This window comes from Bidens hawaiensis, unplaced genomic scaffold (genome assembly GCF_021521415.1).
Source record: "Bidens hawaiensis isolate Kalapana, Puna unplaced genomic scaffold, B.hawaiensis_p1.1 tig00031221_1, whole genome shotgun sequence".
In the NCBI taxonomy this organism is placed as follows: Eukaryota; Viridiplantae; Streptophyta; class Magnoliopsida; order Asterales; family Asteraceae; genus Bidens; species Bidens hawaiensis.
Window position 1 is genome coordinate 117,350 of NW_027495266.1, and position 11,231 is coordinate 128,580.

Consider the following 11,231-nt stretch of genomic DNA (forward strand, 5'->3'; position numbering starts at 1 on the left):
ATTACCTTAGGCGGTGCTCTTTCCGAAAACCATACCAAAGCCGGTACCCTCTCCATCAAGAAAACGAGTGACAAGAGTAAGCCCGAACCAACCCCTCAAGCTAAAGTCGACCCACAACCTCAAGCCATCAATTACTCTAACTCATCCCATCAAGCCAAAAAGAAACAAAGACCTGATCACCAAAATTATGCTATTACTCACCCACAACAAACTCAACAACAACCTCAAGCTCCTCCAAACCGAAGTCGCCATTTTGAATTTAGGTCCAGCAAATTTTGTTCTAATTAATTTGATTCCAATGTTGTCAAATCTGAATTTCAAGATTTAACCATACATGTCATGTTTAGAATTTCCCTATAAAAGAAATTTGATGTATTGGTTCTAGTATTCATTATTATCATTGTTTTCCCCCTTTCAGGTCTTCTTTATTTGTGTACGTTTTATCATATTTTAACTCTTTGCATTAAAATTATCTGAAACTTACTATTTAACCATGAGAGCATGTCACCGGAAAACTCAACCTGGCAAATCTACTAACCAATGGAATCGAGTATCGATAGTGATGAGCAAGTGGCCCACAAAAGTTATGGTAGAAAATCTGTGAACATAGATTTGAACCTGAGACCTATGTAGACGAGAATCAGATGCTAACCACTACACCTATGAAGGTCAGGATTATTGAAACTATTGTGGCTCAAAAAGATATACCAAACAAATGGTGAGAACACAAGCTATGATCATCAGCAAATGTAGAAACACAAAAAGGCTACAAACTTTTATCTAATTGTTCAGAAGCCAAAAACAATGCCAATAATCTGGATTTGGATTTCAAAAGCCTAACTGCATATTTTCAGTTTGTACCATATTTTGTCGTGACACATAACACCGCCCCGACAAGCCTCGTTCTTCAAAGATATCTTTTGACCACCTTTAACCCATTCGATGTCGTCTTCTGCAAAACAATATCAATATTTCGTTTATATACCATTACGATCTAAAAATTCAGTTTCAGGGTGTCTTATATCCTTGTTGACAATATTCAAACGCAAATTTACTAAATTGCACCACCCATTTCGTTATATACAATTTACTAAATGACCATTATACCATTTTCCTGTTCCTTACACTTCAAAACTTTCATAACTTAAATCCTAACATAAGAGAAGGGCATTTGTGTCAAAATCACGAACATGAACATGAATATTTACCTCTTAGATCGGCGGTCTTGACCATAATCCCTTATTCCATCAGATTCAGCATGCCCACGGAAGTCCATGTCACCCTGCTCATATTGGACAACTTCTGCCACAAGTATAATGCATCGACAAAAATATAAAGATATGAGACTATTCCTAGTTCACTATCTCCCCACAAAATAATAATCATAAATGGGACATGAAAGTCATGGTCAACATAAAGGTCAAACTTATCAAACTAAACATTAAAAAGAGCAGAGTTGACCTTGAGAGAGAGTTTATTCTTCACTTCTTCAAGCATTTCAATATTTTCCTGTTTATGTTTCTTATCCAGCTCACTCATTGAGTCAGCCCATTTTATCTTTTCTTGAATTGTAATAAGCAAACTGTCTGATGTGCCCAACCTATTAAATACCATTAATGAGAGCCACGATTCGTAAGATGTATGTATCATGTTTAACGCTAATTGCAAAATAACAGAAAATATAATTTAAGATTACCAATCTGAGAGTGTATGAATCATATTCCCTAATTGACCAGGCCTGAGATCCCTGCCTATCGCAAATTGCACCTATAAAACCCAAAATATTGAAGCAAAAATAAATGATAAGTTATATAAATAGAACTAGGAAAAAAAAAACTATGAGAGGATAGATATAAGGTCACACCTCAAAAGATCTCCTTTGTTGATTAAGCTTGCCCCTTACGATGCCCTATACAAGGACAAATGAAATTCAAATTAGTAAATAAATGCGGACACAAAGATGTATATACTAGTTTCTAGAACCAACTCGTACAAAAAAAAGTCAAGAAAAAACAAATAACAAGTTTAGTTTTATATTTGCAAGTAATTCTCTTAAGTCACCTTGGTTTAAAAAAGCGTTAGGCGAGGCGAGGCGTTTTGGTTCAAAAATTCGAAGCGCTAGGCGCGAAGCGAGAGCTTCACGTATGGGAGGCGCTCAATTTAAAAATCACTAAAAATTAATTATACATGACATATTTTACTTGAAAATCAATCATAAAGATAAAACATATTTGTAAAACTAAACATGAATACTTAATGCGTAGGTTAAACATTATAAAAACATATTTAGAAGTTGCAAAACACTTCTAAATATGATATTTGGAGAAGAATAAACTTTGAATATGAAAATTAAAGAGTGGTTTGAATTAAATATAGAGTGATAAATATATATAATACGGTTGGGTAATGTTTTATAGATGAGCCCCAACGATATTATTTTAAGCAGATGGCCCAAACAACTACATTTATCTAATTTGGACTGAATCACATAAGGAGCTGCCTCAAGCGCCTCACGCCTCGCCAGCTAATGCACCGCCTCAGGGCGCCTCATGTATTTTAGAGCCTTACGTAAAATAAGGCGTTTTCAAACCTTTTTAAACCAAGTCACTAAAACAATATAAAACAATACGTGTCATAATAATGGGAAATCACTTACCGCATACATGCACTCGTTGATTAGAAAATCTTCAAGTTCACGAACATTTACAACATCCAATTCACGCATCAACACATCATAGGGGAGTACCTGAAAGTACCCAATATTAGAAACCTTAGGGTGCTTAAAATGCTACCAAACACATGTTGGGTCAATTTACCTTGTTAGCCTCAGCTAACGTGAGCATTGTGAGTTGCTTTAACTTGAGGACCTGATCAGGCGTCAACTGAGGAAGTTTACTAGCATTACCTACAATAATTAACACAAATAAATAAATAAAAAATATGATATATGATGTGGCTGTGTAATTGTCTGTGCATTTACCCTATTGATGTTAACTAGCCCTTCCTTTTACTTTCTTCGATACTTTTTATATAAAATTGTAATTAACTTTCTTATTTACATGGTTCGGATTTGGATCAATGACATCGATCCTGGTACTGTTAATGTGTAAAATTTAATCAGAAACTTAACCATTCTGCTTTCAAATAAAATATTAATGAATTATTTAAATTAACTATATGCATATAATCAGACAACTGTTTAATTTGTAATGAAAGAGATAGGAAACCTACTGTTGTATTGACTCCATGTTCCATGAGCAAACATCTAAAGCAAATCAAGGTATCTAGAATCTTCTGTTCCTTGAAGCTGCATAGATATTAATTGATCATAAGTTACAAAAACAACTTATGAGTAGGGGTATAAACAAGCCAAGCCATTAACGAGCTATTCGAGCTCAAAACGATAAAAAAGTTCAAAACCAGTATTTTTTAGCTTGAGCCCAAGCCCCAAAAAAAGCTTGTTTAGTTATCGAGCCCAAACTCGAGCCTTAAATGGAAGAAAGCTCATTTATACTTGTCGAGACCTAACCAGGGGTGCAAACGAACCGAGACGCTCGAGAGCTACTAGAGATTGGCTCGTGAAAAAGCTCCATCGAGCCAAACTTAAACGAGACCGAGCGTCACTTGTTGAGCTCGAGCCAACTCACAAGCCTAAACAAGCCCGAGCGTCACTTGTTGAGCTCGAGCCAACTCGCAAGCCTAAACAAGCCCGAGCGTCACTTGTTGAGCTCGAGCCAACTCGCAAGCCTAACATTTAAATAATTATTAATTAATATACTTAATGTTATAAAAAAATAGCTTAATAATATATATTATGTTAAATTTAAAATTATAACTGATAAAATATATAAAAATAATTATAAATATATAAAAATAAAGTAATGAATAGCAAACAAGCCAAGCCTGATCCGAGCTCGAACTTTAGAAATAGAGATCGAAACAAGCTGAGCTCGAGCTCTATGTAAGTTAAACAAGCCGAGCTCAAGCCTAGTTGAGCTCGGGTCGTTTTCACCCCTAGTCCTATCGAGCCTTGTGTATTTTTAAGTTTACCCTCTTGTGAACATCTATGTATTTATTTCAAACTGCACAGCCGGGCTCGAGCCAAGCTAAGGCTCGTTTAAGTTTTTTTCTCAAATAATCAGAAAATCGACCCCGTGACAATCGCTAGAGTTTATAGCTTAGAACTACGTAGCATTGTAGTTACAAATTATTGCATAAAAAAGATAAACAATTCAATGCAACCTACACATATCATAAACCCTAACAAAAACAACATCTATCGTATTAAATGAGACCTGGAGAATATTGGGAACGGAGAGTGTAGAAACATGAAATGAATCTGACCTGATCCATGACGATGTTCCTCGGTCTTCGAGATGAACGGACCACGTCTCGATCTTCTTCTCCGGTTGCTTGAGATCTGCAAATGGCTTTTTTGGGGTTGTGGAGGCGACTGCTAAGAAATCTCGAGGATCTCTTGTTTACAGACACAAAAATATGGTGGTGGCTCTTATTGAGAACCTGCCTCCTTAATAAGGAGGTGGAGACCTCCTTATATAGAGAGCCTCATGGCCACCATCATGGTACCCTAATGGGCCTAGCCCAGTTAGGGTTACCTCCACAAAACCCCCTCAGCCCAATAATATTGTATTAGTCCATATAATAAAATAAGCCAAACATAATAAATTAAGGTCGTAAGCCGGGTTTAGTACCATACCCCTACAAGCCCCTCAAGTCCAGTGTTGCTCCTAGGCGTGCAAGCGTTTAGGTGGAGCGCTGGACTTCATAAGGTGTGTTAGGATATGAGGCGGTTTTTCCCCTTTCTTTGGCCTTGTTTTTATTGTTTTTGAGTTTTGAGAGGTTTTCTCCATGATGGTGACATGTTGTGATCCTTATGATAATGATGGTGCACTAGCATGAATAAGATATAGCACGCATCATAACAATAGTGGCGCGGGGCCTGATAAAAGATAGAGTGCGCATCTCGATAATAATGTAATGCAACTTGCGCGCGAGGCAGCTTACGAGCTATAAAAATAATGAAGCTTGCGCGCGAGGCGACTTACGAGCTATAAAATAATGAAGCTTGCGCGCGAGGCGACTTACGAGCTATAAAATAATGAAGCTTGCGCGCGAGGCGACTTACGAGCTATAAAATAATGAAGCATGCGCGAGTTGCGGCTTTTTAGCTATAATATGATGATAATGACTGGCCCACAAGGGCCTCTTCTACGCAGGATGACTATCCCGGCTTGTCTTCAAAATAATAATGGAGGCACAAACGGCCAGATAATAATAATAATGTCATAGGTGCTTGTGCGGCTCGTAGCCGAACCTGCAAAAACATATAAACTAAAAGTGGATGTATTACAAGATTCCCGTCCTCGGGCAAATTATGAGGTGTGCCCAACCTATATTGGCGCGTGGCCGTTTGGGTTTATGAGGATTCCCAACCTTTAAGTATGGCGCGTAGCCGTATGGATTTATGAGGATTCTCAACCTTTAAGTATGGCGCGTAGCCATATGGGTTTATGAGGATTCCCACCCTATGATTAGGACGTCTTCCATCCTTAGGCGAATTATGAGGTGAGCCCAACCTAGTATTCGGTGCATAGCTGTGTGGGTTTGTAAGGATTCCCAAACCTATGTATTCGGCGTGTAGCCGTGTGTTCTGCATTAAAATAAGCACAATTTTTTGTGCCATTTCATGCAAATCTTATATACTCATACTTTTCGTTTTGTTTTATTTTGATTGTTAAACCAAAATCAATATAGGCAAAAAGCTTGAGGTTTTGTAAAAACTTGTGAAGTAATTCACTTACTTAAGGAATTTGTAACCAAGCATGTGCTATTGTTAGCGTTCTGGGATTTGGCCGCGAGGATTGTTTTCGCTTTGCCATGAGAATTCCATGCTTCCGACACGAGTGTTCCGTGCCTCTGACTCGAGAATTGTTTCAGATCGAGGAAGGTTTCCTTGTTATACTTGTAGAGGGGGGTAAATGTCAACAGCTTAAACCTTTATTTTGTTATCATAATAAATATGACTCAAGAGTTGAGGGGGCTGTTTTGAAAATTAGGAAATTAATTCCTCCATCAAGACTTCGTTGTCATGTAACATGTGATGATACTGACAATGCTTATGTTGCACTACTGACATGTGTGTCGGAGCAGAATAAGACCTCCGCCCCAGTTTGTCGATTTTAAAAAGTTGCGTTGCGAAGATGTATGCGTTCTTTAGTGATCAGTGTTGGTCCAATCGGAGTGTTGATCTGCGGTGCGCGCATGCATGGAGGCGGAGTGGTGATCCAAGGTCGCGTATGCATGGCGGCTGAAAGTTGAGCGCGCATGCATGGCGGGAGTTGAGCGCGCATGCACGGCGAAGAGTTGAGCGCGCATGCATAGCGGAGGGTTGCGTGCGCATGCACGGCGTTAGTCTTGACCCTCAGCACTGTGCATGCATGGCGTCGGGGTGTTCCTCCGATGCGGCGCATGCATGGCCGGGAGAGTTCGTCCGCAACGCACTTGTTATGACGTCGGAGTGGTGATCCGTGAGTGCGCATGCATGGCGGCGAAATGTTGGTCCGCGGGCGCATGCATGGCGACGGAGTGATGACTCGCGGGCGCGTGTGCACGGCAGTGGAGTCTTGCATAAAACCAAGGTATGGAGTCGTCTTCCCACTTGAACAGCGGTGCGGAGCAAGAAACCAAATTTTTGGAGGCGCCCATCCATAATGACGCGGTGTTGTTCCGCGACGGCGCCCACGCATGTGGCGCGGTGTTCTTTTGTGACGTGATTGCGTAGTGGTGATCCGCAAGTATGATGGCGGTGTGTTGTGAAAATGAGTAAAGGACTTAGAATATATTTTCTTGCCTGCCTCCAACTGTGGAGGTGGTGTGGTATTTATAGTATTAGGGTTTCCAATGATTGGGCTCAGACCCAATTAGGGCCTTTTTGGCCTCCTATTGCTTCGCGCCACGTGTACTTAGGACACCTGGTTCTTTTTCATTGATTATTCTCTGACCAAGGTATTTCACCCGACCCATGTGCCATCACGTGGTGGCACATAGGCTTTGCTGAGTTGTCCACCCTTCAGTGGCAGCTGTCAATATCAGCACATCATTTATTCCTTAAAAGATACCTTCTGGAAGGTTGTCTGATGAGTACAATCACGGTTGTCCTTATCCTGATTTGGATTAGACTATTCTCATTTGTTGTGTCGCTTACGCGCGGCCTTTATGCAAGGTCCTCTTTATTCTCACGCGCAGATGTTATATGCGCCACGCGCAGATGTTTCATGCGCAGATGTGATACGCGTAAGCATATGTGATGCGTGAGCGTATGTGATATGCGTGAGCGTATGTGATATGCGTGAGCGTATGTGATATGCGTGAGCATATATGATGCGTGAGCATATGTGATGCGTGAGCATATGTGATATGCGTGGGCATATGTGATGCGTGAGCATATATGATGCGTGAGCATATGTGATATGTGAGCATGTGATATGCACCACGCGCATAGGTTTTGGCTGTGTCCTCATGACATCCTGATTTCAAGCCTCGTCTATATCTTGTGGGTTGACCCGCCCCGCTCGATGTTAAGGCGGGTGCATACCCCTTCAAGCCCCCCCAGTCTAATGTGTGTCTTGTCTCGCGCGAGCGAGGTAAGATAGATATTAGACTTAATAGTTTGCTTTTTTTAATAGGGCTTGTTTTTTCTTTTTCTTTTCTTGTACGCGCGTTGCGCGAAATTCCATCCCTTTGGTTAAAACGAATCGTCAATGCATGTGGTTGGTTGGTGTTAACATGCATCAGAGATGGAGACGTTGTGTCAGACCTTTCGTGTGCCCGGCGCCAGTGCGCATGCATGATGGCGCGCTGCTGCTTCATAGCGGTGAAACTTATGCATGGTAGCATGCATCATGGCGGCCAGATGGTTGCCCGCGGTGGCGTGTACGCGTGGTGGCGCAATGACATTACGCGGTGGCGAGGTTCACTTGTCGTGGCGCGCATGAATGTTGACGGAATGTTAATTCGCGACTGTGCGCGTGTATGGTGGAAATGTATTGAACCGCGGTGGCGCATGCGTGGTGGCGATGTACTGAACCGCGGTGGCGCATGCGTGGTGGCGATGTACTGAACCGCGGTGGCGCATGCGTGGTGGTGATGTACTGAATCACGGTGGCGCATGCGTGATGCTTGTTGAATATAAGATATGCTTACACATTGAAACTTGAACAAGGTTGTAAGGAAATTATTTTTACTTAATCCTTAACAGTTGTCATATTTCAAATTATTTTGCGACATTCTGAATATGCTGACACGTGCCTTGGCCTTTCATTATTCCTCTTTTGCGCGACGTTATTGTGCATTTATTATAGGGAATTATGAATGAGTTTTTTAGCCTTTACGTGTCAGTATGTGTTACTCTGCCTATATCCATTATAATCTCATGCGCGGCCCCGACTTGAGACCTTAACAACTATGCTTTGGCATGTGTTTTGCCTTAATTGTGCTTAGGTATTTTTATGGTCTAGCTGCGCAATGCGTAGGATGGATGCTATGAGTAATTTGAGCTAAGGCTCATATTATTGGGCTAAGGCCCTGACGTTTTAGAGTTAAAACTCGTTAACGCATCTGAGCTTGAAGCTCGCGCATGTATGTTTTACTTCGTTTTATTTTTATTTTGTCAATACAATGCTGTCATATTGCTCAAAATTAATAAAGGGAAGTGTGAAACATGTATGCAAAATCAAAATCAAGCTCGCACATGCATGGCGGTGGAGTCGTGACTCGCGGGCGCGCATGCATGCCGAGAGTTGAGCGCGCATGCATGGCGGGAGTTGAGTGCACATGCATGGCGTTGGAATCTTTCATAGGTGGTGGAATGTTGATCCGCTGGCGCATGCATGACAGCGGAATCTTGATCCTTGGTAATGCGCATGCATGGCGGCGGAGTGGTGACTCGTGGGCGCGCATGCATGGTGGCGAAGTCTTGATCTTCGGCACTGCGCATGCATGGAAGCGGAGACTTGATCTCCGGTGGCGCGCATGCACGGTAGCAGAATCTTGATCCTCCACATTGCCCTTGCATGGTGGCGGAGTGGTGACTCGCGGGCGCGCATGCATGGCGGTGAAGTCTTCTGCGCAAAAGCAAAGGCCTGGAGTCGTCTTCCGACCCGCATGGTGGGTTTTTGCGAACGCGCATGCATGGCGGAGGAGTCTTCTGCGCCAAAGGCATGGAGTCGTCTTCCAACCCACATGTTGGTTTCCGCGGGAGCGCATGCATGGCTGCGGAGTGAGGATCCGCGGGCGCGCGTGCATGGCGGCGGAAGTCTTGTAATTTTTGGATCTGCGAATTGAGAGTTAGATCTGTAATTTTAAACCTAAAATCCAGATCTGTAACCTAGATCTTAGACCTGTAAACCAGATCTTGATAGATCTGAAGCTCGGAGTAGAGAGAATTTAAAACCATCACAGATCTGGAGGCTTGATCATCCGAATCAGGTAGTTTCTTTTTTGGATCTACAAATCTTTTTCAGCTTCATTTTTGCACAGATAGAGAAGCATCTTTTAGATCTATGGATCTTTTTGAGCTTCATTTTTGCACAGATCTGGAAGCATCTTTTAGATCTATGGATCTTTTTGAGCTTTAATAGAACAAATCTTGAAGCATCTTTCTGTAAACTTCCAGATCTGGATTTTTCTTGGGAGAGATCTGAGACCCGAGACGAAAATCGAAAGGTAGCTCGTTGCAGTCCCACGGATGGCGCCAATGTAGAAACATGAAATGAATCTGACCTGATCCATGACGATGTTCCTCGGTCTTCGAGATGAACGGACCACGTCTCGATCTTCTTCTCCGGTTGCTTGAGATCTGCAAATGGCTTTTTTGGGGGTGTGGAGGCGACTGCTAAGAAATCTCGAGGATCTCTTGTTTACAGACACAAAAATATGGTGGTGGCTCTTATTGAGAACCTGCCTCCTTAATAAGGAGGTGGAGACCTCCTTATATAGAGAGCCTCATGGCCACCATCATGGTATCCTAATGGGCCTAGCCCAGTTAGGGTTACCTCCACAAAACCCCCTCAGCCCAATAATATTGTATTAGTTCATATAATAAAATAAGCCAAACATAATAAATTAAGGTCGTAAGCCGGGTTTAGTACCATACCCCTACAGAGAGGATCTCGGTGAAGGCGAAGAGTGAAGGGTGTGAAGTGGCTTCCACAATGACGTTCACCAGACACGATGTTGAGGCGTTGATCACTGACGCTTCTTTCACGAAGTGCTCGATATGCTCTGCTTGCTTTTCCTCGATATCCATCACGATTATGATTATGATTCTGATTATGATTCTTGTAATCAATCAATGCAATTCTATATAATCGATCAATTTTTAGAGTTACAGAAAGAAATTAGGGTTTCAAATCAGAAGAACGGGGTTTTAGGGGTTTCTTTTTTCTTTTTGGTTTTTATTAGTTAATTACAATAAGCACCTTAAATTTTAAAAAAAGCCCAGAATGTACCCCAAGGTTTATTATTGTAAACAACTTTTTAAAAAAAATGGTGTTAACCTTTGGTCGAGCCAACATTTCGAATAGTAATCAATTTTCAATTAAGTCATTTAAACTTTCTTTTGTTTAAATCAGATTGCTCAACTTTTAGGTTTCTCAACTTTCAGTGTGTGTAAATTAAGTCACTTAACTTTCAATGAGGGCTTTAATACTATCTTCTTTTACATGCATATTATATGTTCATAAGTAACTAAAACGCCATTATGACCAACATTTTTTAAATTTATAGTCAATATATATATCACTTACGATAATATGGTAGTTGTCCACCTCATTTTAAAACACAAATTTAAAGTCGAGTGGTCTAATTGAGACAAAATAAAGTATGAGTGAATTAACGGAACAAATTAAAAACTTTGTTACTATTCTACAACATTTTTCCGAGAAATATTTTTGTTGATTACATTAGAGAGCCCAGTAGACTGGTGCATTAATATAGAACGCCATTTTCACAACCCGTGTTCGAAATCCTCCACGAGACTTGAACTTCAATCAATCAGCATCTTGCGATTTACATGAAAGTTACGTAACGTTAGCAAAGCAAAGTGAGATTACAGTTAATAACACATGTACATATTAAACCAACTCCCCAAACTTGTCATGGAATTTTCACCCAAGGCTGTATACGACCATTTGAGTTGTAAGTGCAATGGG

The 11,231-nt window shown here is 41.1% G+C and overlaps 1 pseudogene across 1 annotated transcript; it reads right to left on the reverse strand.

Moving 5' to 3' along the window:
• Positions 1 to 699: 699 nt before the first annotated feature.
• Positions 700 to 10,374, reverse strand: LOC143581899 (COP9 signalosome complex subunit 7-like; annotated as a pseudogene). Its single transcript, XR_013143892.1, has 10 exons — positions 10,181 to 10,374; positions 5,006 to 5,020; positions 3,232 to 3,307; positions 2,817 to 2,905; positions 2,657 to 2,746; positions 1,865 to 1,909; positions 1,697 to 1,767; positions 1,462 to 1,600; positions 1,209 to 1,282; positions 700 to 952 (listed from the first exon to the last, which is right to left on the reverse strand). The product of XR_013143892.1 is annotated as a COP9 signalosome complex subunit 7-like (transcript).
• Between the last annotated feature and the right edge of the window lie 857 nt (positions 10,375 to 11,231).